Raw genomic sequence first — 16,905 nt, forward strand, 5'->3', positions numbered from 1 at the left:
AATGTTTTCTGCAGCTCTAGAGGCGGGGGCATTAGTGAATGTTGCAGGCACATAACAGAGGTAAGACCAGGCGACTTCTATTTAGCTGCAGATTTCTTCAGTGGAGACCCTTGAGAGGTTCCCCAGGCTGTGTAAGGAGGAGAACTGCAGATCACAGACAACTGATCATCTTCCCACTCTTGCCCTTGCTGAGGCCCATTTAAGGAGGACCATCCCCAGAGGAGGAAGAGGAGCTGCACCTGATGTTGCCCCTCAGCACCTGTCCTGCAGGAGATGCACAGGGGTACTTCAGGTCTCAGCAGAGCTCACTGAGGAAGCAGGGACAAACCTACCCCAAGGGACTTATGTCCTTTTGATCCACAGGTCTAGGCCTTTTGTACACCAGCAAGCGTGGAGTTAAGACTGCAGCCCAGATGAAATCCAAACATTTGCAAGTGTGGGAATTCCCAAGGAGAGCAACCAAACTACCTTCACTCTTTCCTCACAGCAGTGCTTCTACACAGCCTGCAGCCGAGTCTGCCTTGGCCAGCTGCAACAGAGTTTAATCTTATCAGTGACCATAAAAACTCAAATTCCTCTTAGCAGAATTGCTGATGGGGACGGTAGTGCCAAGCCTGGCTTCATCACAGTCTTGGACAGTCAACAGAGGGGAAAAATGCTATATCACAAATTCCTGAATCACACATTCCTATATCACCCCTCGCTCTCTGCAGGGAGAACGAGACCATCGGCAACCTGGCACATTGCAGGGTGGAGCAGGATCGAAAATGTTTTTTCCCTCCGTCACTTAGGGGTAGAGTTTTTATGTTACTGAAGTTAAAGAGGTAACGCTTCCTGCAGGCTCATCTGAAGCACTGCAAAGGCACTCTGCCCTGGCAGCGGGTGTGCTTGGCCACGGGTGGGTCTCACAGCTCCTCAGCATGGCTTTGCCAGGAGGGTGAGGGAAGACTGCATCCCTGTGGACAGGAGCTCCAGGCAAAGGTGTGCTTCTCCCTGCAAGGTGCATTGAGCTCAGCAAGGGTGATGTACACAAATGGGAATGGCTTGGCATTTTGATGCTAAGAAAGCAATGCCTCATGTGCTCCTCTCCCATCTGTGCTGTCTTCCGTGTGTGTGTGCAGGTGCTGACGCTGAGGAGCAATAGGTGGGACCCAGTCTCAGGCAATGGGGCTGGGACCTGGGTTACACCTCAGTGGCTAGTTTTGGTGTTATTGAGCAAAAAGGTGTAGATGAGGTTCTGCCTCCCACGTTCTGTCACTTGGAGCTGTGAGGCCCATCCCTCAGGTGCTTGGATATCCTGCAGGAGGTGCTGAGAATGACCACCTCCACTAGCACCACAGTAACAATGACTGGGTCCTCTCCAGCCTTACCATCCATTCTTCACCACCCCCACCCCCCCCCAAACTTCCCACATGCATGGGCCTTCAATGACAAGGTCAGTTTTCCTGAGCTGCACTCAGCTGTCTCCCCTTTGTACACCTGCAACCATCGCCATCCTTTCTGCTGTCCTGGGTTCATCCCATCACCTCTCTATTGGTCTTGTCTTGAGGTACTTGAGGTACTCCTGCCAGGACCCTACCAGCTATGTCCAGCCCCTCCACACTTTCAGAAGGCACAACCATCTTTATGTTTCCGTTGCCTCTTCCATATGGTGCATTTGTTCTCTCCTCTCAGCCCATTCACTCGCATGTGTTTCCCTCTCAGTGCACACCAGTGGTCTTTACACATACACTTCTCGTGCAGGGCTGTGAGACAGTCTGAGCTCTGCTCCAGCTCAGTCTGGTCTCTATGGGAGATGCCTCACCCAAGAGAGGAGGCTTCTCCTCTGCTCTGGAGCATATGGCTCCTCTTGCAGTCCATAGGGGAGACCCTCAGGACACCCAAGGATAAAGCACCCATGTGCCGAAGACCTGGAGTGACCGTGCAATGCAGACACGCTTTGATGCCCTCTGAGAACTGGTCTGTAAGCAGTGCTCCTGGCTCTCCAAGGTCTCACTGCTGATGCTGATAGGAAGTCACCCTGCTTATACAGGGGAGGCTGGTGGAAATACTTGGCATGCACTTCAACTGTTGATAAGGCTAGACTATCTGCCAATACACATTGTGCCTCTCCCTCTGTCTGACTTGGAGTAGTCTACAGTTCTCATCACCATCGTATGTCAACACCTGTGCCTTCTGGCTCCTTCCACTTGCCTCACCCTTTGTACATCTTGGATTAGAGCTGCTCAGCACAGGGGTTGGCCAAGACCCCAGTGCTCAGGTCCTGCGATATCTGGCTGTTTTGGGAACTGAACCGTGGAGAATATCACAGAGGCACACAGTACTGCTGGCAACTGCATTCAAATATAAGACTTCACTTGCAGAAGTGTACATCTTGTGTCGGGCAGAGGGAGACAATGGGTGTCCTTCCTCCTACTGTTGCATGCTTAGAGGTGACAGACAGCCATCCTAATTAGGGGCTACAGAGATGACGCTTCCATGGAGAACAAGTTTTATTTATGAGCCAGATTAGTAGGCATTAATTGCTTTCTCTCCTGGTTTCTGCTCAGAAAGGTACAGTAATCACAGGAACATTTTTGACATTGTTGACATAGCTTCCCAGCCCTCCTGCTGAGAAACAGGGACTCTTGCATACTTCAAAAGGGCTTAAAGGCTCGGGTTGTGCCACCACAGTAGTAGTGCCGATCTAGGACTGGGGTGGGGGGAATTTGCATTAGAAGGATTAAATACCAGGGCTATTGTGGAATTTTAAACTGATGTTTTCCGGCTGACCACAGGCCCAGAGCTTGTGTGTGGCATGTTTGAGCCTCAAAAGTGCTCTTGATCCTCTGATCTTTTATTTCATAACATTTCTCTCCACTCCCTCCCTTCAAATGTATTTTGCTTTTCTTTTGGCTGCCGAGCCGACACACACTAGCGAAAGGAACAAGTTGGGTTGACAGTACTGGGAGCAGTATGAAGCTCAGGAAAGCTTTCTTTGCATGTATTGGAAACACTGAGTGCCAGTGTCTGGATTACTGTTGTAGTGCTGGGCCCCGGAATAACAACAAAGTTAAGACAAGCTCCATTGTGACCCAAGCGCCCTGTGAGGCTTTGCCATAGTCCTGCACAAACACTATGGGCTGTTCTTACATCAAATTACCTTCTGAGACATGGCTCTTGCTTGTGGGTCATATAAAACCCTCCTGGCTTTCATAGCTTGATGTTAAATGAGACGTTTCTTGCAGCTACGTCAACATAATGGGGTCTCTGCTGAGACAATCTGTTTCCAAACATGAGTCCACGATATTCCTGGCACTTCTCAAGTACCTCACCCTGCAGGAAGAGATTGATCCTGTGAGGATGCTCAGCCCCTCACACAACTGGCTCAGTCATGTTCCTGTGCCAGCCTGCCATCCAGCTGTCATTAGACACAGGCTCAGGCTGCACACAGATTTCCTGCTGTGGTAGCAAATGGCTTCTTATTAGGTCCTGCAGCCAACTCTGGGTTAGCTCTCAGAGTAGCCACCCCCCTGCACAGCATTGTGTAAGAAAAAACATGGTTCTTGGCAGGGAAAGATGTCTGGGGCTGGGGTTTTGGGGTGGGTTTTTTGGGGTTTTTTTGCTCGGCACAGAGGTGAATACCCAGCCTTCCAACATGACGCTGCCATGTGCAGCATCCCAAAGTCATAAGAGACTTGCCTTGGCTTGTCTTTGAGGCAGACTTTGGAACCTGGAAAGGGCCAGTCTTGGCCCTTAGCATGCAGCATTGTGGTTCAGTGTCTGAGCAGGGTCTGGAAGAGAGGCACATGCCCCTGCAGACTGGGAGCACTTGGTGAGTACCACTTCTGCTCCCCCCAGTGCCACAGCCAGCAAGCATCCCTCCACAGTGGGGGCTGTGACAGCTCCATGAAAGCAGGGTCCCACAGCCTGCTCCCAACTCTCCCTTAAATCTGGCTGCCACCTCAGAGCACAGCCCTGTGGTTTACAGGGCACAGGCACCCTCTCTAAGCAGAACCATTCTCTTTCCACTGTGATGTGGCCCTTTACGGCCAAAGGTCTCAATCAGTGCCAGCTGAAATTGCTGAGGACCTAATACATAAATATATCTGTTCCTGTTCTTTCTAAAATCACTCTTGATAGCATTTCTAGTAGTTATTATAATGCAGTGAAGACTTGGCAACTCATCAAAGCTAACATTTTTCCTTAGTCTGATGCAGCAAAGTAATAAAGAGAAGCCACTAAAGATCTTGGACCAGTAACACAGCGAGGCAGCAAGGGGAGTTAAACTTTTTCCCTACAACCATGACTCAGCTTTACAGCCCATGCCCTGCAGTGTAGTTTCCCCGAAGTGATGGCTGTACCACAGCCAGCTACCCTCTACCACATCTCCTCACGCATCCAGAGATGAGTCCTCCATGGGAAGCTGAGAGCACTGTCATGGAAGCAGCAGCAGCTAGAGGCTTCACGAGCAGATGTGCTCTCATCTGCATTTGACAGATGCCTGTTAATTATTTATACAGCATGAGAGGTGTACTTGATGCTAGACAAACAGCAAGCAAGACCAGCCTCTTTCCCCAAGGAGCTTTCCATGCAGATTATGCAGATACCAACAGGCAAGGCAGGATCAGGCATGAAGGAGGGAGCCAACCATGCCATGAAGGAGGATGGTGATGAAAGTAGAGACAAAAGGTGCAAGCCATTTAGAGGAATTTGAAGGAGATGATTTGACGAAGGGAAGAGAAACTGTTTTCCACGCACGGGAAAACAAAACAGAAAAAGGCAGCAGGGATGTCAGAAATACCAGGGAGTAATGAGTAGGCATACCAGCTTGGGGCTTAAAACTGGCACAGCTCCTGCCCTGGCCACCATATCTTGCTTGTGCAATAAGGCTGTAGGAAGCTGGGAGTGAGCAGTCTTGAGACGGAGTAGAAGGGGCTGCCATAAATTGGGCTTTTGCAATATGCATGGCTGTGCAATACATTCTGGATGTGTGGCATGAAAAGATAAGCTGGAGCTGGGGAAGTACAGGCATGCCAAGATCTATGCTGGGCTGTCTGTACAGACCTATGTGGTCCTGGACACTTGGAACCACTTTGTCTCGTAGTAGTGTTGATCAGACCCCTGTGTCATCCCTCCATGCAGGGAGCAGAGCAGGAAAGCACCAGATATACTACAAGGGGGGCATAAACTCACCCCTACCTCCTCACAAAAGACACAACCCGCAGTCCAGCCTCCTTCACTCTTGTGGCTGCAGACTGTAAGGAGAAGACTTGCTAACAAAAAGGGGGCCTTTAAATCAATAGGCAGCCCAATGGCTTTTTGATTCACAGCACCCTGATTCAATATCCTGCTGGAACAAGGATAAGTCCTCCATTTGATGGTGTACTTAGTCAGACGCCTTTTTGGAATCCTGCACTGACCACATCAGACCATGCAATTTCTCTGCTCCTTGCCAGGATGCACTTACACATTGGCTGCTTTAATAGTTGAGGTGGCACTTTTATTTTAAGCACTTCTTTTCAATGGCTTCTGCAACCTTCTGAAACCATTTGGAGTTGGGTTTTTTTTGCCCCTGGGCTGAAATTTCTCACGCTCACACTCAGCCCTGGGTGATGAAAGTTTGACGATAATCTGCTGTTGCCAGTGTCCCAACTCAACAGAGTGGTGATTTTGGGCTGGAACAACTGGAACTCCCTGATACACTGATTGGAGGAGGCACGGAACAAATTGCGCCTCCTCATTTACTCCACACACTCTAATTTGTGGATTCCTGGGTGTCTTTCACCACCGCCTCAGCACCCAGGCAGCATCCGGAGTCCAGAACACCCTCCCTGCTTCAGTCCATGCTGCCTGCTGATCCCACACTCATGAGGTCCTGCTATATGGCTTACTCACGCAGGTCACTTCATTTAAGAGACATTAGCAAAGTGGTTGATATTATTAATGAGAAGCAAAATCAAACGGAGCCTGCAGGCTTAGCAAGCCAAGTCATTGCAGGGTCACACTGCTTGTCATTAACTTTTTTTCCCTTTGGCACAAACCTTGCTAACGTATAGCTCCTGATTTTGCAGAGTGCCCATTCTTTTCCCGGTATGCCCCCCCCTGACTTCTAACACACAGTACACAGAGTTTTGCTTTCAAATCCCATAGGACAAATGGGCCTATTCACAGGATTAAGCACTGCCCAGTGTGGTTTCCAGAGCTAGCTTGACTGCAGCACAAGATCTGGGGCTCTTGATGTCAGCTGGCCTCCCCTGGGTGTGGGGAAGTGAGCTACTTCTGTGTAGGTTCTTATGGCTCTTCTTCTCTCCTTTGAACCCTGACTTTTAGGATCCCTTGGCCTCACCTTTTCCATTCCCCTACACGTGCTAGTGCCAGGAGACCCCTTCAACAACACCTTCCCCTCCCTGCAGCTAAGCCCTTGGCAACATGATCCCAGCTGAGAACCTCATCTCTTTACCCCACTGGCAGCTCAAGATCAGTCAAGGGTGACATCTGAGCCCACATCCTACCTTACACGGCCCCTGTGTGCCCTGCAACTGTTGGAAAGAGCCCTGCTGGAGAGCTCTATGAAAGGCAACACCAGGCAGTGCAGAGGACTTTATCTCCTTTCACCCCATGAAGATCCCAGCTGAGCAGATACCTCAACCTGAATGTCTGTGAAGGGCGGGAGGAAAAGGTTAAAAGCCTTGAACCCCTTGAAAGTCATGAAATAGCCTGAAAGCGAAATCATCTGGTGTTGGCCAAACATTACGGGGGCACAGCAGGGAAAAGTATCCAAAACCAGACTTAAGTCAGAAGGTCAGAGCACATCGATGGTCCTCTTATCCCCCCTTGGCACCCTCCACCCCCTGGAGCACCCATTGTGGGGCCTGCTGGGAAGCAAGCCGGTTCTGCAAAGGGCAGGCTATTAACTTGGAATCAAAAGGAGCATTCAGGCGGCCAGCAGGTCTGGCAGGAGGGAGGGCCGGGGGGAGCACAGTGCCCCATCCTCCCCTGCTACTGGAGGCCAGCCGGTTCAGCTGGGGAAGGGGGGAATAAAACGTCTCCAGTGTCGGCCGGTGAGGCTTGCTTTCCCTTTATAGCAGCCCTGATCGCTGAGCGAGAGACACTGCAGGGAGAGCTGAGTTAGAGGGGTGAGGGGGGGGCAAATGCTGGCCGGCAAAGTCAATAGTAATTTAACACCCCGCTGACATTTTTGGTTGGCAACAAGATAGATATTTAAATCATAGCCCTCTCTCTATATACCCTTCCTCCCCACCAAAAATAAATAAATAAACCCAGCAGCCCCGGTTTTGGCCTGCCAAGAACTTGGAGCATTTGCTGTGCACTCCCTGAGCCTCACGTTGGGCACCGTCAGCTGAGCCTTCCCTTGACAACAGGGATGCTCGCTCCCCTCCTGCTTTTGGAGGGCCGCTGAGGACCAGGTGTCGCAGGGCTGGCCGCAGCAGCTGGCTGGGACCCGAGCGTGTGTCCCTGGGTTGCTGTGCAACCGGAGGCACAAGGCGCAGCGCGGCGGTGCATACGTGCCGTTTCGCCCATGCAACAGCCAGCTCATACCAGCCTCTCTGACCCCTGGCAAGGCACGCACCAGCCCCAGCTGGGCTGGCCGCCCTTCTGGGGGGAGCAGGAGAAGGCAGGACTTTGGGAAGAGAGTGGGGAAGATGGGGAGGGAGGGGGAAAAGATAAAAAGGTCTTTGTGTGTCTCAAGCAGTGCCATTAAAGAGCAGCCAGGATCTGACACTAAAGCCTTTTCCACTTGAAAATGATGCGTGAAAACAGGCGCAAGTCTTACAACCTGCCTGCTTTCTGCAGGTTACAGAGTCGTTGCTCCTCAGCCCTCAAGCCTGCAAGCTTCTTTTTATGAACTTGTTCAGACCCTGGAAGAAATGGAGCTCATTGCAGAGCCATCTCCTGCTTGGTGGGAATCGCCCCAAATCCCCAGGTCTCATGTTCTGCCTGCCTACCCCACTGCAGAGGACAGAGGATCAGCTCCAGCCTCTCCCTTACCCCCTTTCTCTCAAAGGAGTGCCTTCTCCTCGCACATGGGACTGCAAGACAGCTCTTTCCCCAGGGTGGCTCTCTGTCAGACTTCACAGCTCTGGTTTCTGTTTGCACCCTCTGTCCACGGGTCCTAATCCACAAGGCAATGAATTCAGTGGAAAAACATCCATCAGCTGCAAGGGCTGATGAATATGCCTGATAGCAATTAGGATCTAATTTGTCTAGTCTTATTATTCACATATGAGTCCTGAGATTGAGACTCCCAGTAGTAAATGGAAATTTTTCTCCCTCCCTGCACCTGGGTTTCAGTGGTTTTGATCAAACTAAAAAGCCCACCTTGCACCTCTACAGCTGCAGCCCCTGCCTGCCACCACTGGGCTGGATGCAGCAGAGAAAAGCACTGTCTTTGCGAAGGGGGAAGCAAGAAGGGGAGATAGCTTGGAAGAACACATGGAAGTTATGAATATGCAGTGGAGATTTATCCCCAGAGCCTTTCCAACGGGATGACCTCCAGGTGAGCAGCAGGAAGAAGATGCCAATAGAGTTGTCAGCAAGAAACTTTTGCTAACATCTGTGGCAAGGTCTGTGACTGCCATAGAGCTGGCAGGGACTGAGGTACTGCCCATCAGCCCGCTTTCCCTGTAAGTGTGCTGGCCATTTGTCTGAAAAGCTGCGAAGAGAAAAAAGGGAGGTGCAAAGAACTAAGTGATGCCCCGTATAACTATAGTATCAGCTCACCCTGGTCTCCTTTGCACATCGGCATGGCTGATGGGGAGCTCAGGGCAGGACTGCACATCCAAGAGCCTTTAAGTTAAGGCTATAGACCAAAAAATGCCTGAAGGCTAACCTGCTGCCAAATGCAGGTGCTGACTGTGAATGTTAGGGCTAAAGCTGCTGCTTTAGAGTAGATTCTGACCTATTCCCTCCCTTATAGTGCAGCAGCAGGAGAGCTGCCTAGTGCAGCCCAGCCTTTCAAATGTTGGTGCCTGAAAGTAGGTTCCAAAATATGTGTGGAGCAACCCTTTTCAGAAGCTCAGTGCATGTGGATGAATAACATCAGATGTCCTCTGAGCTATTGAAAACATTTTCCAGCTGCATAACTCTGGGGTTTGGAGCCAAATTTGAGGTGAGGAGGATGGAAGAGTTTGGTTTCACTTGTTAGCAAGTGCTCCAGTTCATACCCAGTGGAGAAAAGGGACTAGCAAAATTAAGGACAGCTACAGCAGAAGACAATAGAGACAGAAAATTGGTCTGTTAGCAGATTTCCACCCATTCTTTTTGTAAGCCCATAAATAAATATGTCTCTAATGCCACTGTTTGTTTTTATTCTTCCTGAAAATGCTCCTCCTATTATTTTTACCTCATCCCTTGGCTCTCTTTGTAATCCCTCTAGTACATTCTTTTCTTAAAGGAAATCTAGTCTGAACTGAAGAAAGCTCATGCTCCACAGCCACGCAGTAAGACATTCAACACACCTCTGTTAGGGCCTGGAGTACAGTGGGTTATGGCATGCGGCTATTGGTTGTGCCACTGACTGAATGGAAACAGGAATGACTATAGGACTGTGCTTCCTTCTGTCCATCAGGCGTGTCTTACTGTCGGGAATGGTAGACAACAGGTACTAGGAAATGTTCTTTTTTCTCAGTGACCATCTAAAATTGAGCAGTCTTTTCTTCCTGTATAATTCTTAGTTTATATTCACCTGCATTCAGGGCCAAGGGGATGTTTGGGGATGCTGAGCTTTATACACTGTTGGGCTTTGCCATATAGCCTGAATAGACCCCATGTGCTGCTGAGTGGACAAACCTGGATGATGGAAGCAGTGGCTGTAAGAAGAGGTAGACTATGAGTGTGCAAGGCTGTACACAGATGAGTGCTGCCTCCAGATCAGCTAATGATCTCGGATGTTCCCATCAGAGACAGCCTCTCGCTCCATGTGTCTCTGGGAGCTGGCTTTATGAACCAAAACCAGCCCAGGATCTTTGCCTGCAGTTCCAAAATAGTCCCTTTCTTGCCTCTCTCCTTCCAGCTCCCTCCCTATAACCAACACCTCCCCAGCACCAGCAGGATGGTGGAACTCCCAAGGGTGTGGCGGTGGCAGGGAAATCCCAGACATCTGGAGACTATCTATTGCAGGGGAGGAGGATGAATGCCCATCTTCCCATGAGAACTCAGGAGTTGTGAGCAGAGGAACCACCCAGCCTGTCTAGGGACAAGACTACTGTCTTCCAAGTCCCTTCAACATTCAAGCAAATGTTGCTCAAGGACCCCAGTGGGCTGGCTTTTACAAGACATCCTCATGATGTTCTTCAGGCATCAACAGAAACCTGTCATTTGGCCTAAACGAGAATGAAAGAATTTGAACCGCCCAGGCCTTTAACCTTCTTAGTCCTGGCTGGTCAATGTACCAACAGGTACTGACTGGTATTTGAACTCTCATTTCTTTACAGGGAGTTTCACTGGCAGGGAGGAGACATCCTCATGGCAGAGGACTCGTGGGGGTTCTGAACTTGGTGTTTTCTGAGTTATTCTCCTGCGAACAAACTCCCAGAGGAGAAGGTGACACAAAATCAATTGCACAGATCAATACCTGTACTGATGTATTTCCTGGTGACAGGCCAGATGGCCAGTTGAAGGTAAACAAAATCTGAACAAAGTCTGGGCACAGCAAGAGGTTCCAGATGGGAACCAGAAGTTCAGAGCTCATCAGAACCATCTCCATGCACACATTACAGGCACCAACCAAACACTAATAAATGATTAACAGAGCTGTTGTACATTAGCCTCAGCTTTTGGTTCCCTCTCACTATTTCTGGATAATTAAAAAAAAAAAAAAAAAAAAAAAAGCAGATGATAGGGAATTCTGCATTTGGATAAATTAATTAGATATTCAGCTCTCTGTGGACCTCATACAATCCTAAGAACCCTGTTTGCCCTCCCCAAATGCCTCAGACCACAGATTAGCCATTTCAGTTGAAGGCTGCTCGAAGGCAGTTCCCTTTGGAGTCCATCCAAAGCCTTAAGCATCCAACTCTTCCATGAGGCCCTAGAGTAATGCAGCAACCCCTTTCTTCCTTCTGTGAACTGAATGATCTTTATCTTCAGTCAGTTCTTTAAACAATGGGAGATATGAGACCTGGGGATGGAATCTTTTGCTTATAATGAAGAGCTGATACAAGAAAATCACGTGGGTTTATTGCCTCCTTCAGACCCTCCTCCCACACTTCCACTTTCCCTTCACTTTCTGTGTCTTTAACCTGTGAGCAGTCTGGACATCCACCTGCCACTGCTGCCTCTTGGTCCATTTTCCGTGCCTGCAGTGCTACAGCACTGTAATACCAGAAATATCCTTTCTTTCCGGGGTACCACTCGCTCTTTTGCACTCAATGGTACAGTCACACTGCAAGGCCTGTGATGGGCTGAAGGGGAGGAAGGCTCATCCCTTGGACACCTTCCATCTGTTTTGTCAGGCACCAGCCCTAGCTTTCAGTAATGGCCTGAAACTGATGGGACTCTGATATCCAGCTATGACTGGGTATAGCACAAGTGGGCAGACGTATCTGGAGCTGAAATCAGTCTTGCTCCTCCTATTCCAGCCGGGGTCTTCATAGCCTCCCCTTGAGCATGGGCATCTAGATCTAGAGAAGAGCACTGGTCTAGGCCCCTGGGAGCAAGAGTGAGGAGGGCACCAGAGGGGACTGTCCCCTGGGAGCACTGCAGAGCACAGCAGGTCTGCACCAGACAGCTTCCTTCTCATTCTCTGACCTTCAGTTCCCCCATTCAATAATTTTATTCATTATACAACAGCAGGATTAGACAGTGCCTGCTGGTTGGCACGCTCCGATGGGCATTAATACCTGCTGGCACAGAAGCAGGCACATGCCAGTACTCCTGTGTGCTAATGAAAAGGCACCATTTCCACTTCCATTTCAGCACACACTGAGGTTTCCTGAGAGCCAGCATTGATCATTGTGTCCAGGAGAACATGTGCTGCCTTACATCTCCAGGAGTCCTGCTGCTTAGGGCAATGGTTGCCATCAGAGAGCTGGATGATGTCAAACTGGACCCTTACTAAATTATCATGGGGCCAGGGCTTGTCAGCACTGTGTCACTCAATGGAGACTTCCAGCGGCATGTTGTCTTCATGTACACTGGGGCTATCCCGGCATCCCTTGGTGAATAGAGTGAAAAGCTGCACCAGGGCAGGCTCGATGGTGCAGCTACTCACTACTTTTGGGTTCCCACTGGGATGTTTGCTTTAAAATTCCACGGTTTGCTTTTCCCCAAGTTCTGCAAAAGCTTCTTTGTCAAAAGAGGCTGGAGCAGTTCACCTGCCACCCTCTAGGAACTCCTCTATCACCATGACTCCTTTTGGGTCCTCTGCCATCCTGTTGAACCCTCGAGAGGTGGTGGTGATGGAAAGCTGAGAGAAGTGGGAGGTAGGATTTCCCTGGCCGACTTGTATATAGCCCTGCCACAGTGCCCTCACCCAGAGGAACTGGCCTTGGGGACTAACCTCCAGGCAGAGCAGTGAATAATGTTTGACTTGGAAGGAGGACAGATGGAAGGAGCTGTCACAGAAATGTTGAACAAGCTACAGAAGAGAGATATCCTGAACTCCCAGTTCTACAACCCAACAGCAAGAAGACACCCCACAATGCTGCACGTGAGCTTACTATTGTCTTATCAGATTAGCTGGAACTCACTGTCTCAGGGTGCTACAGGGCACAAGAGCTAAGCGAGATATTTTTTTTTAAGAAACAGATAGTATTTATAATGGTCTCCAAATTTTGTGTTGGAATAGTAACTATCTAAAACATGTCAGACTTCCAAAAGAAAAATGTCCTTTATTGCTTCTGATAAAAAGATTCCAAGGCCACGGTGCTGAGAAGGAATTTGCCCTCAAGCTTGCTTAGTCCAGAACCAACCACTGCAGAGTATCTTGCAAGATTTCTCTGGAGGAACTGATAATAATCGCATTTGGACTCAGAATGGATGTCAGAGCTTTGGAGCCATTAGGCTGATTCAGACATCTGCTATGACCAGAATGGACAGCATGTGTCCACCTGATCCATGAATATTTATATTTGTGACCTAGCTGTGATGTGTGGGGAAATAAAACCTTTGAAAGAGTGGGGTACTAAGTGCAGAAATGGCCATGGTAGGTACTAGCACGGAGGGATTCGTATCCTGCAGGTGACAGATCTGATGTTGTATGGGAAACCGAATTTAAAGCAATGCTCCAGGACTATTAGCAGCATCCTGGCACTGCTGCAGTTCAGTGTGCCACACAGCAGGTCATTTGAAGCTTTTGTGAGTAGGACCATCCACACACACATGCTTGGTGATGACCTCCCACCCCCAGAAGGTTTGAGGGCATGAAGACTTGCTGCCCAGCTCTTTGGGTGTGGGAACTTTGTTTCTGTTCCACACATGCAGCTCTGCAATTCAGGCCCTGCAAACAATAGTTTGGACACTCCAAGAGCAGCGAGCAGGCAAGGGGTGTGACTGGAGCGGCTCTATTCCCAGAAGCCAGGCCAATTCTCTGATGGGAGCTCAACCGGCATCTCTGCTCAGTGTCCAGGAAAGTGGTTTTGGCAGCCCTTCTGTAGATGGTTCCAGTTCAGGAGAAACTGCTGGTAGATTTGGGACAGGCAGCATGCAGATCGCAGCTGCCTGCAGCCAACAGCACAGAAAACCTTCGCCAGAGACACTCGTCCAGCATGCTTGATTTTGACTTTTTTTTCACTGTATTGCATTGTTCTTGGGTGCCAACACCTTTCACTCCCCTCTGCCCGAGCAGCCCTTTATTACCAAACCATGCCACAACTCCTCTCTACCCAAACTTTTCTTTGCTTCCCTACTCCTTCCCCCACAAAAGGATTCCTCTTTCTCCTCTGCTTCAGACTCATATGTCCCCGAGAAAACACCCTAATCAGAGTGTTTCCTAAGTACAGTGAATATAGGAAATCGTTCTGCTTAAACAAAAAGGCCTGCTACTAACCTGCGTGAGACAAACATCCTCTCCTTAAATTCTTTGGGACAGGCACCATTTCATCCTACCTCTCAGAGAGATCCCCAGCACAAAGCCTCTGTGTGCAGCTCAGTTGCAGTTAACAAACAGGAACTATGAACTGAGCTTGCAAGGGGTGAAATGGTAAAACTGACCTTACTGGAATAAGTTCATTCCCCTTTGCAATTATCTGGTGACAGACTTCACCTCAGGCTGAATAAATATAGTAATTCAGTTTCCAGAGCTCCAGTTACTATTTCATAAATGGTGCTCAGTTGTGACTTGGCCCAGCTTCAAACAGGGATGGGTAGGTTAGCTCTGATTGATTTGTTCTTTAAGTAAAAATTAGAGCTGGTACAATGCCAGGATAGCAGTCCCCATGTAGGGAATGATGTCTCTGAAACAGGGAATGTGGCTTTGGACCTCGAGCTGGGCTCTGACACCAACTCAGCAGGTGATCTTCAGAAAATGACCATTCTTCAGGTTTCAGTTTCCTGAAGGCAAAGGCGGGTATCACAACACAGCACCACAGGAGCGACATGAGCTTCTTCACCTTTCTTGTGTCCAGTATAGAGTCTTGTACCATTTAGGGTCCACTTCAGGTGGGATTTCTTTCTGTGGAGCACTTCCTAAAATCACTGTCCTCAAGTGCTCATGAGCATTGCTTTGATGGAGAGCACCATAGATATCTAGCTACTAAGCAATCCTCTGATGGAACAAAGCTTTCCCTGCTTTGTTTGGACCAGACAGGACAAAAACTATGAAACACGTCAGCAGAGGCCTAGGGATTATAGAAAACATGTTTGAAATAAGTCAGAAATGAGCCTTCATACTTCAGTGAACATTTGTTCCTGGAACATAAGTCAACACTGACACAAACATGGGGGTTTTAACCCTGTCTCCAATGAGATTCCAAAAAACAGTGACTGACAACACCTCTGCACAGCAGCATACGTCCAAAGCTGTGGAGACTGAGGACAGGAAAGAGGTACTGGTGGAACCAGGGCTGGAAAAGCTCTGGACCAGCTAAGAGGTCCACCAAACTCAGGCAGGAGGCCAGATGACAGCTGTGAAAGGCACAGGATTGGAAGAATGGTGGAGATGTTCTAGATCTGGACAGAAGGGGAGCAGCAGCAGAGCTGCATGTGAGGCAACGTGGACCGACATGGGTGGACCGACATGGGAAGGGATGTTGTCACTCTGTCACTGTCAGGTCAGTCACTGGCCTGCAGCCAGGCAGCACTGCAAATGGCCTTGCACCACCGTTGGAATGGAATGGAAAGACAAGACAGCATAGACAAGGTTGTGAAACCCACCACAGATACATGCAAGGAGCATGGACACCTTTAGGTCATTAAGGGAATGAGATATTAAGGTGAGGCTTCACACTCCCAGACTTCATGGAGCAGAGCCCCCTCCCCATGGCATCCCTCAGCATGCACAAAACTGTGCTGGTGCACTGTTCAGCCCCGCTGACGGTGATGCAAGGGCACAGTGCAGTATTTCTGCAGCCCTCGGAGCTGTGTGCAGTTCAACAGCAGCTCTGGGGAGAGCAGCAGCTCTGCGGTCTCTCCATGAGAGCCTGCTTTGCATGGGGCTGGCACCTGCGGTGCAGGTGACATCACAGGAGGACACGGCTGGTGTTTAGCCCTCATGATGGGGAAGCATGTGCTCTGCCTGAAGGGTGGCCAGCCTTCTGCTTCCGCAGAGGGAAGAAATGAAATGGATTGTGTGAAGGAGACACAAATGTTAGAAATTATCTATATAATCCTGTCTGGAGAAGTTTACTGTAAATAACACGATGTGTGCACCACACTGCTTTTGGCACAGCTGATTTATTTTTTTTTTTAAAGCATGTTTATTGTTGATAAAAGTCCAGAGACACTGACACAATCTCGAAGTTATCCAGAGAGACTCAAAATATCCCATGGTTGGCAACATGAAACAAAAGCTTTGATGTACCAAGGATGCCTCAGCACCAGCAGAGCTGCAATTCCTGGGTTACGGCATCCCACAGGACAACCCACCCATAACTGCCACTGAGCTTCCACACAGTCCCAGCAGGCGGGATCTGAGGTAGCCCTGCATGGGACAGCCTCAGCACGGAGACAGCCACTGCTTGTCCATGTCCCCAGGGGACTGGGAACATCATCATCCCCATGGGGCCCAAGGTCCCCTTGGTTGGAAGGGCTTCAGCAGGGGACCCTGCTGAGCACCAGGACACGTGCCTGCAGGCCTGGCGCCACGGGCAGCCACTGAGAGGCCTTGGAAGCCAACCTCAGAAACCCTCAGGACTACATTTGGCTCTCAAGATGCCACTTATGTGACCCTTCCCTAGCCAGCTGGCTCGCAAGCCAGCCTCTTCTGCAGTTTCAGTTGCTACACAAAGCTGTTCACAGCAGCCTGGGCGCAGACACGGGCCAGAGCTTATATGGAAGGGAGGACAGGTAGGGAGACCCTACCAGAAAAGCAGAAAAGCCAAAACAAATTAAAAATGTACCCATGATGGCAAGCAGCAAGAGCTCAAGGTTCATTTTCTCCAGTTCAACATGGTCAGCCTTGGATTGCTTATGTAGGCTTTGATCCAGCACAGACCTGGGCCTCCAGCTAATCCCACCCTTGGGGTCTCAGGGCAACAGAGAACATCAGCTCCCAAAGAGAGGTTCCATAATTCCTTCCATAGATTTTTTTTTTTGCCCTTGTGGCTTGGAACCTCAATGTAAGACACTTTAAATAGGTCTGATTTTTTTTTTTCAGCCAATGTTGAAAACCCAGTCCCTAGATGGGTAGGCACTGAAAATCCCAAGTAAATTATGAAAATCCCAACCTAAATAAATAACCAGTTAATACTTACAATATCAAAGTACGGCAATGAAGGAGAAGAACCTGACAGCTAGTATCATAGA

At 49.3% G+C, this 16,905-nt stretch overlaps 1 long non-coding RNA gene across 3 annotated transcripts in view; it reads right to left on the minus strand.

The window, feature by feature from the left end:
- The window catches only part of LOC114012539 (uncharacterized), a 57,969-nt gene extending 43,865 nt beyond the window's left edge, over positions 1-14,104 (minus strand). Inside the window, exon 1 of one of the 3 annotated variants that reach the window (XR_003555063.2) lies at positions 14,050-14,104. This is a non-coding gene — a long non-coding RNA (uncharacterized LOC114012539). Of the gene's footprint in view, positions 1-13,990 lie in introns of all 3 variants that reach the window. The other 2 variants (XR_003555064.2, XR_003555061.2) reach the window with 2 other exon arrangements.
- Positions 14,105-16,905: the final 2,801 nt, after the last annotated feature.

This window comes from Falco peregrinus, chromosome 11 (genome assembly GCF_023634155.1).
Source record: "Falco peregrinus isolate bFalPer1 chromosome 11, bFalPer1.pri, whole genome shotgun sequence".
In the NCBI taxonomy this organism is placed as follows: Eukaryota; Metazoa; Chordata; class Aves; order Falconiformes; family Falconidae; genus Falco; species Falco peregrinus.